Below are 14,713 nucleotides of genomic sequence, written 5' to 3'. Positions count from 1 at the left end.
GGGTCTGTATATAGACTGGTTTTGATCTTATAGTGGGAGGATTTTTTTAGTTTTATTTGGTGTATCCTGTTGTTGTGTTAGAAATATGGGTAATCTGATTTTCTTTTCAATCCTAGGGAGTCTCTGAAAAAATTGGGAGTAGTAAGCTTGAATTGACAACTTTAAGTCTGAATGTTCTTCAGTCTCCAGATGGCTCCATAGGTAGAAGCCTGAACAGGTCTTAGCTGTTAGTAGAAAAATTGTAGGTCATTCACAGTGTAACATTACTATTTACTAATATAGCAGATCTACTTCAGTAGGAGTGCCGACCTGCTGAGTAAGAGGCTTATGAAAATGGTGTCTTCTGATGTCTTGCAAAAGTTCTTCAGGCCAAAGTGACCATTAGGGAAACAACCTGTATCTTCCCAGTATATGAATAATCAGAACTGTCATTCTCAATCAGGAATCATGCAAAAGTTCATTTTTTATTTTCCTTTTTATATTGCATATTGACTGTCTTCAAACCCAGAATGTAAATATTACAGAAAAAAAATTGTAATGAAAACTTGTTCTTATAAAATCATTCCTAAATTTGAGGCTGAAAGCTATAGGTAACAAAGACACTGTATGCCTTCTGCAGCAGTTTAGCAAAAAGATAATGCAGTTGACTTCAATGTCATGAATGAAGACATGATGAATTTCTGTGTGGGTCCTTACATCACTGATAAGTACAGTTACTTACTTTGGGACAATCAGGAAGATAACCTGACTAAATTCCTTTTGTTTCTAAGCAATGAAGCCAAAGCATGAGTAGGAAAGTTATTGTTTGACTAACTGACATGTTTGTACTTAATTTGCAGTGTAAGTGAATCTCAGAACTATGTGTGTTAATCTTATATTTATACACCGTGCTATATTTTCTAACAAGCTAATTAGTAAGCATCATGTAGAACACTTCTGATCATGAGTCTGTCTTCTGTCACACTGAGACTAAATTATTGTGACAAAGTATAATCAAATCCCAAAGTTGTACAACATGGTGTACTATCACATTGTTAAAAACTTAACCTGGAATGTTTCTGGGATTTCCCATTGGCCTGTTGCATGATCTGTGACCTGTTCATCAGCTGTCAAATTAGAAACACTCCCTACAAAGCACTTTGTGGACTCTATGACACTCTTAATAGGGGAAACCTTTCCTCAAGCTGTTATTGCCACATGCAGTACTGACTCTGAAGGTAGTAGTACATCTGAATTTTTTGGTAGGGTAGAAGATTACTTTTGGGTCAGTGTGTTTATTTTTCTGAAGAAGTAATACTTTGAATTTGGTCTTAATATTTTAATCTATATATAGTATCATAGATTTATGGCAGTATATGAATCGACTTCTTGCTGAGTGTTTTCGTAGCTAAGTTTTAATTTGGGACATGAGGTTGGTAACTGCAAAACAAAGTCACATTAACTCTTTTTCCTCCTGATATTTTTTCCAATTTACATGAAATAATGTGTTTCTCAAGCAGCAGAACTATTTTCAGACTTCTCGCTGGTGATCAAGCATGATAGAATGCTTGTATGTACCTGCTTGTTTCAGGATGTCTTAACAAAATGATTAACTTTAAAACATTAATTCAGCAATCTTCTGCAAATAAAAAATTTCTAGCCCCACATGATATCAAGTGTATACTCATTGTGAAAGACAGTGCTAAGTCAACTAGCTTCTCCACTGCACGCTTTCAGATGCCAGTGGTGGTTACTTCAGTGTGAAGGTTAGTTTTGAGGAGCAATTTCTCTCTGAATCCTGCCATGTGATAAAATTTTTCTTGTCAAGTTGGTAGAATCTAACTGTGTAAATATGCAGTCATATTCTCCTTCAATTCTGTCTGGCAGCCAGGGTTTGAGCACATATAACCAATCTGCTTACTCTCACTGTCTATAATAAGGCTTGTCTTGCAGTGTACTGGCTGTTGCCAGTCTTACTTGACTCATGAACATACTCAGTACAAATATGGCAGAAAACTGCCATATATAAGAGCAATAGATAGTCAACTTCTGAAGTGAAGACTTTTATATAGGAAAAACTGGAAAAGTTAAGTATATATCAAAAAAGTTAATAATGGTGATCTAATATTGGACTTCAATACTAAAGATGCGTGAAAAGTATTAGCAATGGTGTTCAAGCCATAGTTGCCTTTAGTTGCTCCAAAGAAGCCTCTCTTGCCATGATTCATAGAGTAAGCCAGTTTAGAAAGGATCTCTGGAGGTCACTTGGCCCTGCTCACCACTTGACTTTATCTACTCCTGAATAAATAGTTTGTCATTGATCACTGTGCTAATAAAATAACTCCATCTTCTGGAGTGATAAGAAAGGAAAAAAACCCCAACAAACCTACAAAGGTATGTGTGGAGAGGAAACTGGAAGGACTCTGCAATGTATAGCAGTATGCTGCTGCCCCATGGAGCAGGGAAGAAATCATAGTTTCTCAGTGTTTTCTGAATGGATTGGTCTGTTTTGTGATGGTGTCCACAATAAAGTGCGCATGCTGAACTGCAAAGATTTCACCTTTTTAATAGGTATGAAAGGGTCTGAGTCATGTCCTGGAATGGGAACCTTGAGTTGTAGGGAGCAATTTCATATTTCAAAATGAAAGCTGAGGTCCCTGGTACTTGTTGAACAAGAATGATTTTTTTTTTTAAGATCTGGCAGGCAAGGTATATTTCATGTTTATTCTGCTTTGAGTAACTTGTTGCTGACAACCCTTGTTTTATTACATAACATCCAAATAAGTAAACTTAGTGTAAAGGAGGGCAACTACTTGCTAGACTTCTGTAAAGGTGGAAATGAAAGAATACAAACATGTTCTTTATCTTCTGATGTACATGTGTTATTTGGGGACAAAGGTATTAAACTTTCAGAAGGCTGTCTAGTTAAGAGAGGCATTAGGTTCAATACCACCAATGTGTGTCTCCTTCAGATTTGTGGCTGACTACTGTTGAGTACTTAAAGCGTGGTTAATATCAATTGGTATTAATGCAGAGCAGTAACTGTAATGAAGAATTTTTACTTTGATTTTTAGGGGTAGTTCCTAAAGGTAACACCATTAGGAAAAATAAGCCTGGGAGAAACCTTCATAGGTCATCTGGTACGTAGTTCCGCTCCAAGGTAGCTAGGTCTAGTCTTATGCTATATTTGCTTTTAGAAAGCATGCATGCTGTTTTGTTCTCCCTTATCGTTCTCCATGTCTTCACTTCTGTCTTATTTGCTTTGCTATGAGCTTGTTATGATTTGTCTTATCCACTCTGGGTAGGAGAAATTATCTTCTCTCTATACTGTGGGCTTTTATGTGCTTGAAGTCTGTTCTGTACCTCTTCTCTTAGTCCTAGACTGCTTAGATATAAAAGTAGAAGTGCAGGTAAATAAATGTGGAAATCAAAAATACACTTTTATGTAGTATCTACTAAGTTGAAAACTTTTTTTTTTTTTTTTAGGAGCAATATAAATGAGTTGAGGCACTAAAAAAGGAAAGATGTAAACAATGCATAGTAACGCTGGTGAGGGTGGACTTCAACATCCCCCATGCCTGCCTGCCTCCCCCCCCCCCCCCCCCAAAGAAAAAGGAAACCACACACATATATGTACCCTGCATACCTGCCCCCCCCCCCCCCCCCCCAACCCCTTTAGGGGACTTGCATTAAATGTCCTTGATGCTGGTATAATCATTAGATGCTTACTTTAACTCCTGGAGTTAGTAAGGAGAAGCTGTCTTTACATCATATATCTCTGTGGAATATGAATCTGTGGTAAATGTCTATTTTTGGACAGGATAATATTGTAAGATGTGGTTAACATCAGGGCTAGAAGATGGCATCTTATCCATGTTAATAATGTTCTGTGACTTCTAATGTCAAATCCCTTATGTAATTAGCGTATTCAGTATAGAGTGTGTCCCTTCCTGGAAGGTGTGTGCGATGTAACTGAACCTTCTGATCACAGGTGAGATGTGGCTATGCATTTAAAGAGAACTAATGAAGAAAGTAACTGAAGGTGCATATTAATAGGCTGTGTGCTGAATACAAACTTGGAACTCTGCCTTCTTTAGTGAATGTTCTCTTTATTTTGAGGTTATACTCCATTATAATCAAGGTACTGGCTGCGAACTGTAATTTCTCTTTAAAACTTCACTTGTTTTGACCTTTGCAGTTGTTTCAGGTGTATAGCTTGATGAACTCAAACATTGTAAAGGGATGAGGGGAAGGTGAGAAATCACCAACTTGAACAAGGGTATGCAGACAGTCATGGTCTGGGTGAATAAGCCTGAGTGAATAGCACCTGAGAAGCTGCGTAGCTAGGTTTCAGATCTTTAGGTAACACCAATAATCAAAATAAATGGATTCAAGTAATGAAAGGAGCAGGAATACCATTGGCATACATAAAAATGCAATTTGATTTGAAGTTAATAAGAAAATTTCTGGAGAAAACACCATTTCAACTGAATCTCATTTAAAGAAAGTGATGGAAGCTGCAGAACTTTGGCAAACTTTGACAGGATTCCCAGTGTTAAAAGCTGTGCTTTAAAGATCTGCTACAGTCTATTCCACAATGTTTTTCATGTTTATGTAATGACAATGCATGCTGCCATATCTTACTCTGGTAATATTCTGCCTGATTTATTTAGCAGATCGCTTTCTACAGTAAAACACTGGTAATAAAAATGAAGACCTGCATTATACCGTAAGATTATGGATTAAAGAAGTTAGTTTCATTCCCTTACTCAATTAAAAAAAGCTTGGCAGAAGAACAAATATATTTCTTTGCCAGAAATAAGATAGCAAATATGCTTTTTTCAGATTTCTTGTATGACAACTTTTAAGTTGATACAGTTCTGCTGCATACTCCCTATTTCTCATTTACCTCAAGTACTTGTAGCCTTGCAACTGAACATAGACATGTTTTATACTAGACTCTTGACAACAGGGCTCCAGCTCAAAACTTTCATCATCATTTTGTAACTGGAGTTGGAGGAAGCATTGTTAAGAGAAATGCCGTTGCACACCTTAATCTGCAAATTTAAATACTCCATGGAGAGAGTGGAAACTGAGCTTTCTTCAGGTTAACTGTGAGGAGGAAAGATGAATTTTGTGGAATTTAGTATGTGAAGGAATGGTACCACTTAAATGCCTTCCATTAATGTTTAAATACCTGAGTACTATGGTCACAGTAGTAAGGATGGGAGTTATTTTTTTTTTTAATAGCTTAGGGTTTTTGACATACTGCCAAAACTGAACTGGAGTTGGGACAGAATGGGCACTGAAGATTCTGACTTTAGCAATGCTGTATGCAGATGAACTCAAGTAAACTAGAACATGAGAACCTTTTATTTGGAAACTTGAGGTAAACGCAAATGTAGTAATGAGTTACATTTATTTTAAGTACACTTTCAAAAATTAAAGTTTCTTGTGAGACTCCACTGAAGTAACAGGCAAAGTAATATCAATCTGTCACTTTCAAAATACAATGCAATGAACACAGTTGTTGCTATACTGTATCGCTTCCAGAGGTTGTCTGGAGTAAAGTATATTCCCTGGGTGCATCATGGTTTTTTTGTCTGTCACAGACTTAGCCAAAAGCTGTTAAAACTATTCTTGTAGTTTTAAATAAAGTAAATTCCTATTAGGTAACTTAAGTCAATGGATAAACTTAATTTAGTTGTATCATCTGTTTTTCAAAACTCTTTACTTCCTGTGTTTTGTTCAGATGAAGCCTGAATTTCTATCAGATTGAGAACTTACACTTAAATTCTAACTATGCTTCTTGCTGGCAACACCTGTAGTGTCGCCAGAAACTTTGTCAATTCCCTTGACCTGTTCTTAGGACTGTGCTAAACTAGTGTTGTCTGTTTGTGGTATCTGTTTTGTTGTTGCAGTTTCACAGCCACCTGAAATTACTGGAAACCTTATTAGATGTCACCTGTACTATTAATGCAATTAATTTTAATCTTGTTTTAGTGGCGTTGGAGTATTTTAAAAACTTAATCAGAAGTAAGCCAAGTAGGTTGCTGTGCATCGCAAAATTGCTTAATGTGTTTTCATATAAAAGCTGTTCCCCTTCAACTAAGAAATGGTTTCTTCCTTACAGATTTTCAGGTTTGCAATATTGTTTTCCTTCAACAAAATTATGTCAAGCTATTTGGAAGGTCAGCTCAGTAAGATGGCAAATTAAAACTGGATAACAGGTGATACTGTTAATTGATCAAACAACAGAATTAAATTAGTATTTTGACTTTTCTCTGTTCTGTAACCCATTCTGAAATACTAGTTGTCTTGAATGTTGTTAATAAAAGTTACAAAATCTCTGTTGTACTTTATGGTGTTCCTATGTTTTTGTCTGCTAGTTCTACATGGAGCTCTTTCCAAAAATTGAGTAGCTGGTTTTCTGAATGTATTAACTCTGGCATATTTCCACCTGCCCCACCCCTGCCCTGCGTGCACACTTTTGGGAGATATCAAAAGTGAACATATGGGCACAGAGTGACACAGCAATAGAAGGATCAAGCTGGATAAACAACCTCTGCATAGAATAACCATATCCAAAAGTGTGGTGTATGGTTTGTGGTTTTTTATTTTTAAATCCTAGAACTCACTCCTTACTGCAGTAACTTGCTTTGTGGAAAGCTATCTTCTGCCTTCCCCCCCCCCCCTTTCCCAGCAGAAGGTGTGGCGACAAGTTTTCTTTCCTTAGTCACAACAGCGTTTCAGTGATAGGTGCTACAGGACAGGACAAGAGAAGCTTCGTGAACTCCAGATAATATAGGTTTGCTTCTTTGCAGCGTCTTCTCTGACTTCTTTTACCTTCTGAGAAAGAATAGGTGTTACGATAAGAAGAATTGTATTCCAGTTAACTTCCTTAGCAAAAGATCAAAGTGGGGGTACTAGCCTTTTCTTGGAACTGAGCCTTTAAAGTACTTTCTGTACCTAAGCAACTCAGTCCTGAGCAACACGAGCATCTCATCTCTCCATTGGTTGGCCTAGTAGAACAACAGAACTTGTTATTTGTCAGCTGTCTGTAAGGACAGTGAAGTACTACTGTCTAGGAATAAGCTTAGTAAGAGACCTCGTAATGTCAAAAGTGTAATCTGCTAATATTGTTGGTATATCACTTAAATCTCTTAACTTGCAACTGTCTAAAAAGCAGCTAAGGGCATGCGTTGGTTTTGTTTTCATACTTGCTTTTTTTTTTTTTTTTAAATTCTTCAGTCCTCCTGGGAGATTCTTTCAGCATGTTGTTTCTTGAAATTTAGGATCATCTCATTTCCAGCCTGAAAGTTTCTCATAACTGTTTTGCCTGCTTACTGTATTAATGCTATCCTCTCACTTTAAGTAATTTTCTTCTCTTGGTGTTTTACCCTTGGCACTTACAGAAAGCATTTGTAACCACCTTGTTGCCAGGCTAAATAATACAGGCTTTATTAGTCACCACCTGTAGGAGCACTTTTCTGTTCTTTTAACTGGAATTCATCTCTCTTGACCAAGGTCAACTGTGATGAGAGAGAGTATTCCAGATAAATCTCGTACAAAAGCACTGGAGAATTCTCAGTTACTCTGTAATGGTATATATACCTAAGCATTGGTGGTTCTTCCACATCCCCACACCTCCCCCCCTGTTCACTTGCAATATCACTCTGATTAACTGGAAGGTGTAGTCACTAATGCTTATGTCAACTGACAAGGGCTTGGCTTATAGCAAAACTTCTTAGTTTTAGTACTGGGGTATAGGATCTCCATGCTGCTTGGTATTATTGTACTTCATAGCATTGCAAGTGTCTCGTTAGAATACTGTTCAATGTTTTTGATGCATACTTACTATTTTGGGGGAGGGAAGGGTGAGAGGAAAGGGAACTTGTAAGGTAACTTTTAAGTTTTGATAGTTTGGAAAAAAAAAAGAAAGGGACTTTTGAGGGAACAGCTCTGGCTTTAGATAACCATATAACCTGGGTAGTTATGTTGAAATAAGCAAAGCTGTAACAATAATAAAGCTTGCATCTTATTTCATAGTTTCCTTCTATGGGTAATAGTCTGTTCATCATTACAAATACTTTCTGCTAAACTGATATGATGATGTATTCTATTTGGATGCTACTTAACAGCAATTGATTGTTTAAATAGTTTTGGATTTAACAAAATAGAAATTAAAGAATGAATGACCTCTCTTCTAAAGCCTGGAAATAGTAGCAAGTGTCCTGAGTTCTGCTGTCAAAAAAATCTTGCACTTCTGGAATCTACTGATGTCTTGTCACTACTGAATTAGGGTTTCAAGATTTAATTCCATCACAAGTTTAAGATTATTTCCTGCCTTCGAGTGTTACAAATGTTTAAGCACCCATAGCTTACAGAAGCTGTAATTTCCAACTTTTTCTCAACATTGAGCCTAGGTAGCTGTGAATATTTTAAGTCTAGCTATGTCTAAAAGATGGAAGTACTTTAAACAAAAATATTCATGCTCTAGTGTGTTTGCAGTAACAGCTTTGAAACTGACAGGGCTGGAAAGCTGTAGTGTAGTAGTCCTCATCAAAGAGTTCTTGTACTCTTTTGCTAAACTCTGGTTCAGTGAGAATGTCTATCTACATATATTCATAGAGTACACAAATATAATTTCATGGCACTATTGACATAGTGAAGGAAGGCAGGCTGTCCTGTGAAAAGTAGTTGAAAGAACCAGTCTTAAATCTTTGTTTCTCAGGAAAGGGAAGGACCTATTCCTGGAAATGCTGTCAACACTAATGGGATCTCTTTTTAAATAGTTGTTTTTTATTTGTTTGTTTTTTTTAAAGCAAAGGGACAATTCTTCCTTACTGTGTTTTTGGATCACTTTAGATTGGAGTACCTCACATGCCTGACTTTTAGCCTAAAATATCTAGTTGCCATCTAAAGGCTAACAGGAGGAGGAAAAAAAAAAAAGGGCAAAAGTATGTACAGGTGTTCAGTTTTTATACCACTGACTCTAGCTGTATTGTCATAAATGTTATAGCTGTACCATGAAAGGTAGTTGCTCCCACAGGGATCTCTGCTGAGTTCTGTCAAGGGAAGGTGTACTAAAGACCTTAACCTGCCACGCTTAAGCTTTGAGTGGCTGAGGCAAGGAATTCAAGGACCCAGGGTTTTGTGCCCATTGACTCATGAATGCTGCTCAAAGATTGGAGTGTGACAAGTAGAGAAGATACAAACTACTGTATTTCCTCTGATTCTCAGCTTGTGTGAGACATAGCTGAGCTGGGGCTTGTAAGCCCCTATCTTTGCTTTATGTGTATTATCTAACTTGTTAAAAAAGCCTACTTCAGAAGGGTTTGGTCTTTCTGCTGACAATATCAAATGCAGAAAGTGACTAGTGCAAGTCCAGACCTGTGGCAGCTAGAAGCAGAAGCTCAACCTATAGTAGAATATAGTGATTTAAATGTCTAAGTTTAGTTAAGTCAAGGTGCATCCAAAATCAAGGTAGTTTTTTATTACTTAATAGTATTCCAGGTTATGGAAATAAACTGTTTAGAGTTGCACCTACTCTTGGTGTGTGGTTGGTGTGTCGTTGGGGAGGTCGGGAAGGTTGGTGGCCTAGCTTTGAAGTAGGAATAATTTTAAAATACACATTTGTGATTAGCTATCATCTAAGCTGTTTTGTTCTTTATACTTGCATAGAGCGGAGTAGCGTTTGTCATAGGAGGGTGGAAGAGAAGCTGATGTAATTTCAGGTTGCTTCAACAGAATTTGAAAGCTTTTACTGGTGACGGTGATAGTTCGAAGTGTTAGGTTTTAAATTGTCTACATAAACTTGTACAGATACAATCTTCTATATTTTTGACCAACTCTTGAAGTTTGATGTGCTGAATTCTAACATGAAAATGGTCTGCACAGGCATTAGAGTGAAACTAATAGTTGTACTCTATCCCTATACCTTCTGAGGTATTTGTGTAAGTGAAGGAGTTTGAAATAATGACATCAAGGTAGAAACTTTGGATAAACACATGTAGTAGTTGAAAACTATGTTCTACCAAGTACACAAGACTTTGACTTAGTTTTTGGATTAGAGGAACTAACTTTCCTTTCTAATTTATTTAGATGACCGCACTCACTAGGATGTCTCCCAAGAAATGTAGTTGGGTTTTTAACTTCTATCAGTTCTGTGGTACTCTTTTGAAAATAAAGTGGAGTTCAGCTGAAAAACTGCACAGTGCAGACTGGTGGGTCTAATGCCCTAAAATCTGGCTTGTTTAGGTTTTCTCTTCTTAGTCTGTACTGTAACTTTAGTAGTAGGTTAAATTGTGTATGAATAGTATAAGGAAGTGTAATCACTGTTAAGCTTAGAGTTAATGGAGTTATGAGGGGGGAAAAAAAGAGGTGTGTTTGGCTCAATGTCTGTCATACTTGAATATGTACAGAATGTTTATGCTGTCGTTTTAATTAGAAAAGTATTCATTAGAAAACATACATGGCTATACCACATCTGAAATGTTTTTCTGGAAAATAAAAAAAGCACCCCGCAACTCTGAGGGTCTTATCATGCAGCTGTTTAATGTAATAAATATTGTCATGTTAGTATATGCTAATGACATATGCTGTCCTTGTTTGAAACTAGAACATCAGACTGCTGATTTGAAAATTCAATGTTAGAAGCTTTATACCCTCAACATTCTAACTAGTCAAAATAGACATATAATAGGAAATAGTTGAAACTATTTCTTAGTAGATGCTGCAAGTTCGGTGAGCAGTGTTTTCAAACTATTTAACTTTCACTTCTGTGGAAGAAGTTCATGCTGGGCAGATCAGGCTGTTCTCAAGTTGCAGTATACAGTATCTGTGTCCCAAAGCTGTTCTGCCAGGGGAGCCTTTAAATACAAGGAAAAACATACAAATAAATTTTGAGAAGCGTAGAAGACAGACCTAAAGTTACTACAGTTACTTTGGCATCTTTGGTAGCTAATGGGGGTTGGAGGTGCTAAGAAATAATTGATTGGAGAAAAGATTTACTTCAAAGGCTTGAAGTGGGGAAGTAGAGGTAGTAAAGACACTGTGATTACTAGAACACTTCGTTGCTTATTAATCATATGTGAGATGGGGATGTGCATGCTCCTAGCTGGGTATCTTTGATTAGCAAAACAGATATAGGATTAAGAGAGGCTGCAGCCTTTATGAAATACCTAAGTTTTGCATTTGATAGGTTAAGATACTGTGCAGGGGGGAGGGAAGGAAGCAACTATGCTCACTTCTGGGCCTACAGGTATTTTCCCTCTTCTTTCACAAACCTACTTCATATTCTTCCTTTAATCTTTCCCTAAAGCCACTCTGTTCTCTGTGTGTTTTTTTTACTCAGGTGTTATGAAGAGAGTTGTTTTATCTTGCATCATGATGAAGCTGCTCTCTCCAGTTAAATATCCTTTTGTCTGTCTCGTCTCCCTTACTAGTGGATTTTATTAAATGGCTTAAAATAAATAGCAAAGAGGATGACATGCGGAATAGTTCTGAAGCTATATGAGTGTCTTGTGGATATTTTTTAACAAAAAAAACCCCCAAACCCAAGCAAAAAAGGCAAGACATCTTGCATAGGAGTTCAGCGAAGTTTGCTTCCAATTCCTTGTTATGTTAACGGTGTGCTACCATTTTCACGTTTGCAAAAATGTCTTTCAGGAGCATAGGAAGATGGATGCATAGCTTTGCTCCAAAGTATTCTACCTTGATGTACACACAAAGTACTTAAAAGAAACACTGTCTTCCTTTCTTCCCTTTCTTCCTCACCATATTCTTTTCTAATCCTAGAGAAGGCCAGAATCAATGTATGAGTTTGGGGACGATAAGTTGTAGGTTTGCTCATGAGGCATAGTTAAGCATTAGTGTAGGATAAAAGGTCGCCTGTACAGGAGGCAACTCTTGAGTATTCTGGTTTGGTCACAGAGCAAATTGCAAGAGCAAATGTTTATCAAATCAACTATTGCAATACCTAGTTCTTAAATAATCATTTTGGTCCTAAGATCAAGCTATAGAAAGCTTACAACTCTGCTTATTCTTTAAGTATGTCGGAGCTGTGGAGAAACTTTGTTCTTCTGATAAGTGTTCTGTATTACTGGTAGTCTGTGAATCCTTTCAGTACGTCAGAGAGCAGCAGTTTAGCTGGGAGGTAACAAAAAGTATTGAACAGATTTAGGTAGCATCTATTGGAACATCTCCTTGCCAGGAAGTAAGTAGCTTTTCTTCCAACTCTGAAGCGATTGACTATTGGCAAGGAATTCAGGCTTTGGCAAACCTGGCCTTGTTATGACCCTGAGGAAAAATACCTTATTAGTGTCAACTTGTTAATCCAGTGAACTATAAAATATAAGCATAGTTACAGTTGTTGCTTGTGCAAGGAAAGTGTGTGGATAGCCTGGGAGACAAGAGGTAAAAATCATTTGTGAGGTAAAGCAGAAAAAAGGGCTGGTGGTACTTGCACATAGGTGAAAGGAGAGGAATTTGTAGTAGACTTTTTTGTCTGTATTAAAGTTTGGTGATGGTGAGTTCTTGTCTAGCGTAAAATTAAGACTAAGGCTGGCATCCTGCTAAAAAGTGTTTGACAGAGCTCTAATATTTAGATCTGCTCATTATTTAGAGTTGCTCAAGTTCAGCATCTTAACCTTCTCTATTCAGGTTCTTGGGACACTCATTTGCCATTCCCATACTCTGTAATCCCCATGTACAACACCTCATTCCCACAAACTTGTTTTATTTGTTGAGTACTGAAAAGGCACCTATGTGCAGAGTGGAGCAGACAGTCTTGTCAATAAAGTGTGTCATAAAGCTGTTTAATTCTTTCATAAAGCTTCGCGCTCTGGCTTTTGACAACTTTCTTCATGACTGTGAAGGTTGGAACCTTCCTAAAATGCAGTTGTGGAAGCTAGTATTGTATGTTCTTATGTGTAGCTACCATGAAAGAATAGCTCTGAGCACTGTAAAGTCCTGATCCTATCAATGATAGGATCAGCTTTAAGACAGCTTAATCCTTAGTGTTTAACAGGTGTTTCTCTGGGTGTGACTTCCTTTTCTTCAGCTTTACACAGAACTTCTCTTCTGTTTCTCTATACAGATATTTGGTAGGTAGTTTGGTTCATGATTTCATACAAGGTAAATGTCTTTAATTGTGCCTATGTCAGTAATTTGGTATGTGTATTGGAGCTTGCTCTTAATTACATCACTGCAAGATATAATGTCAATGTATAAATTGTTTTTCTTTGGTTGAGAAGATGGCATCTGTGGCACATAATTTCAAGATACCATTGGTTTGAGCACTACCCAGTTTAGAAACCTTAAATATGTTTTAATCCCTTTGTTTGTTGCTGCAGTATCCTTATGATAGCTAAAGATCCATATGCAGATGCAGTGCTGAGGAAGCCGGAAACTTAACCTGTTTTAATTGGATTTCTTCCTCAACAACTACAATTAAACTATTTCCCAGATGGTATCATGTGGCATAGGAATCTTGCTATGCATTAGGCCTATGACCTTTTTTGTGTAGCATTTGGATAGAAGTCTTTGTTAAGGAGGATAGCATCACCTGCTTTTGAGACAGTGTAGGAAAGGAAACCTCAACAGACATCAGCTTTAGTCAGTGCTAAATATCAGTGATTAGGAGAACAGAAGGAAAACTCCTGATATCCTCCTGGTTTGTCCAAACCTTTTCTAAATGGTATTTTGAAGATGCAAAAACTTGAGACCCATTCTAGCCAAGTAGAAAACAGATGAGTACTCCCCCTCCCTGCTTCCCTTGGAAATGTAGATTATTTTTTTAATTTTTTTTTTAAAGTGTTTCTCTTTAAGACATGCTAGTATGAGTGAACAGGCTTCTCAACTTCTGGCATTTCTGTGTGTAAACTAGTCAAACTGAAGCTGAACATTATCAAAATGAAGACCCAGTCTCCTCCCTCTTTACCTTGTTTTCAAAGTAGATCTACATAATGCCCTTAGACCTGTAATCTTGGGTTTATCTGTGGTACTTGTCTAACCTGCATGTACAAGTCAACTGTTTTTTGTGTTTATTCTTCCAGCAGTAACTTCTGTAAGCTCTAGTCTCTGAATTTTTTCATTGTAGTGGCTAATTAATGTTCTTTTTTTTTTTTTTTTTTCCCTGCCTCCCCCCTTCTAGTTGTCTAGAAGATTGCAGAGATCATCTTATGTTAATTTAGACTTTGGGTGGCCAAACCATGTTTTACTAGCCACTGAGCTCGCTAGGTCTCTGCAATTTAAGACAGCTTGGCAAAAGTTGATTAGGAACTTGGCAGGGTTCAGGCAATCTGCCATGCTGCAACCTGGGGCATGTATTGTCTGACAGGCTCTGCAGGTAGGACATGGGTATGTACCATATCAGTATTTGTCTTGTGCTATTGCACTTGATTTTATTTAAGGGCTGTGTGTGCCAGATACAAGTGAATGGCAAACTGCAAATAAGGCACCATCTGGTCTATGGGGTTAGAACAGGGAAGAAGCTTGGTGTTGTAATAGTAGGTTCTGCATTCAGACTCATAATGTTGAAGTAAATGGTGCTATGCAGCTCAAAGGCAGCTGGGCATTAAGAATTGGGTAGGGTACACTTGGAATGGCTGATGGTTTTGGGTACTTCTTGGTTCACTTGCATGACAATACTGAAATCAAGCTTCTAAATTTAAATTTGCACTAATTGCTGAGCTGACTTTTTTTCTTCACTGGTAATAAACGCCCCCTGCTC

At 37.4% G+C, this 14,713-nt stretch overlaps 1 protein-coding gene across 14 annotated transcripts in view; it reads left to right on the top strand.

Annotated features, from left to right (window-relative positions):
- TRIP12 (thyroid hormone receptor interactor 12) overlaps positions 1 to 14,713 on the top strand; it is an 80,894-nt gene that overhangs the window by 2,599 nt on the left and 63,582 nt on the right. For 2 of the 14 annotated variants that reach the window (XM_052804168.1, XM_052804159.1), the window contains exon 1: positions 6,491 to 6,576. The exons of 8 other annotated variants lie outside the window; for them this stretch is intronic. The gene's annotated coding sequence lies outside the window, so the exon portion shown is untranslated. Of the gene's footprint in view, positions 1 to 6,490; positions 6,582 to 6,709; positions 6,788 to 14,713 lie in introns of those variants that run through there. 4 more of the 14 variants (XM_052804167.1, XM_052804158.1, XM_052804166.1 and 1 more) reach the window with 3 other exon arrangements.

The sequence above is a fragment of the Harpia harpyja genome, chromosome 12 (genome assembly GCF_026419915.1).
Source record: "Harpia harpyja isolate bHarHar1 chromosome 12, bHarHar1 primary haplotype, whole genome shotgun sequence".
Classification (NCBI taxonomy): Eukaryota; Metazoa; Chordata; class Aves; order Accipitriformes; family Accipitridae; genus Harpia; species Harpia harpyja.
This window is presented reverse-complemented; position numbering and strand designations above follow the sequence as displayed.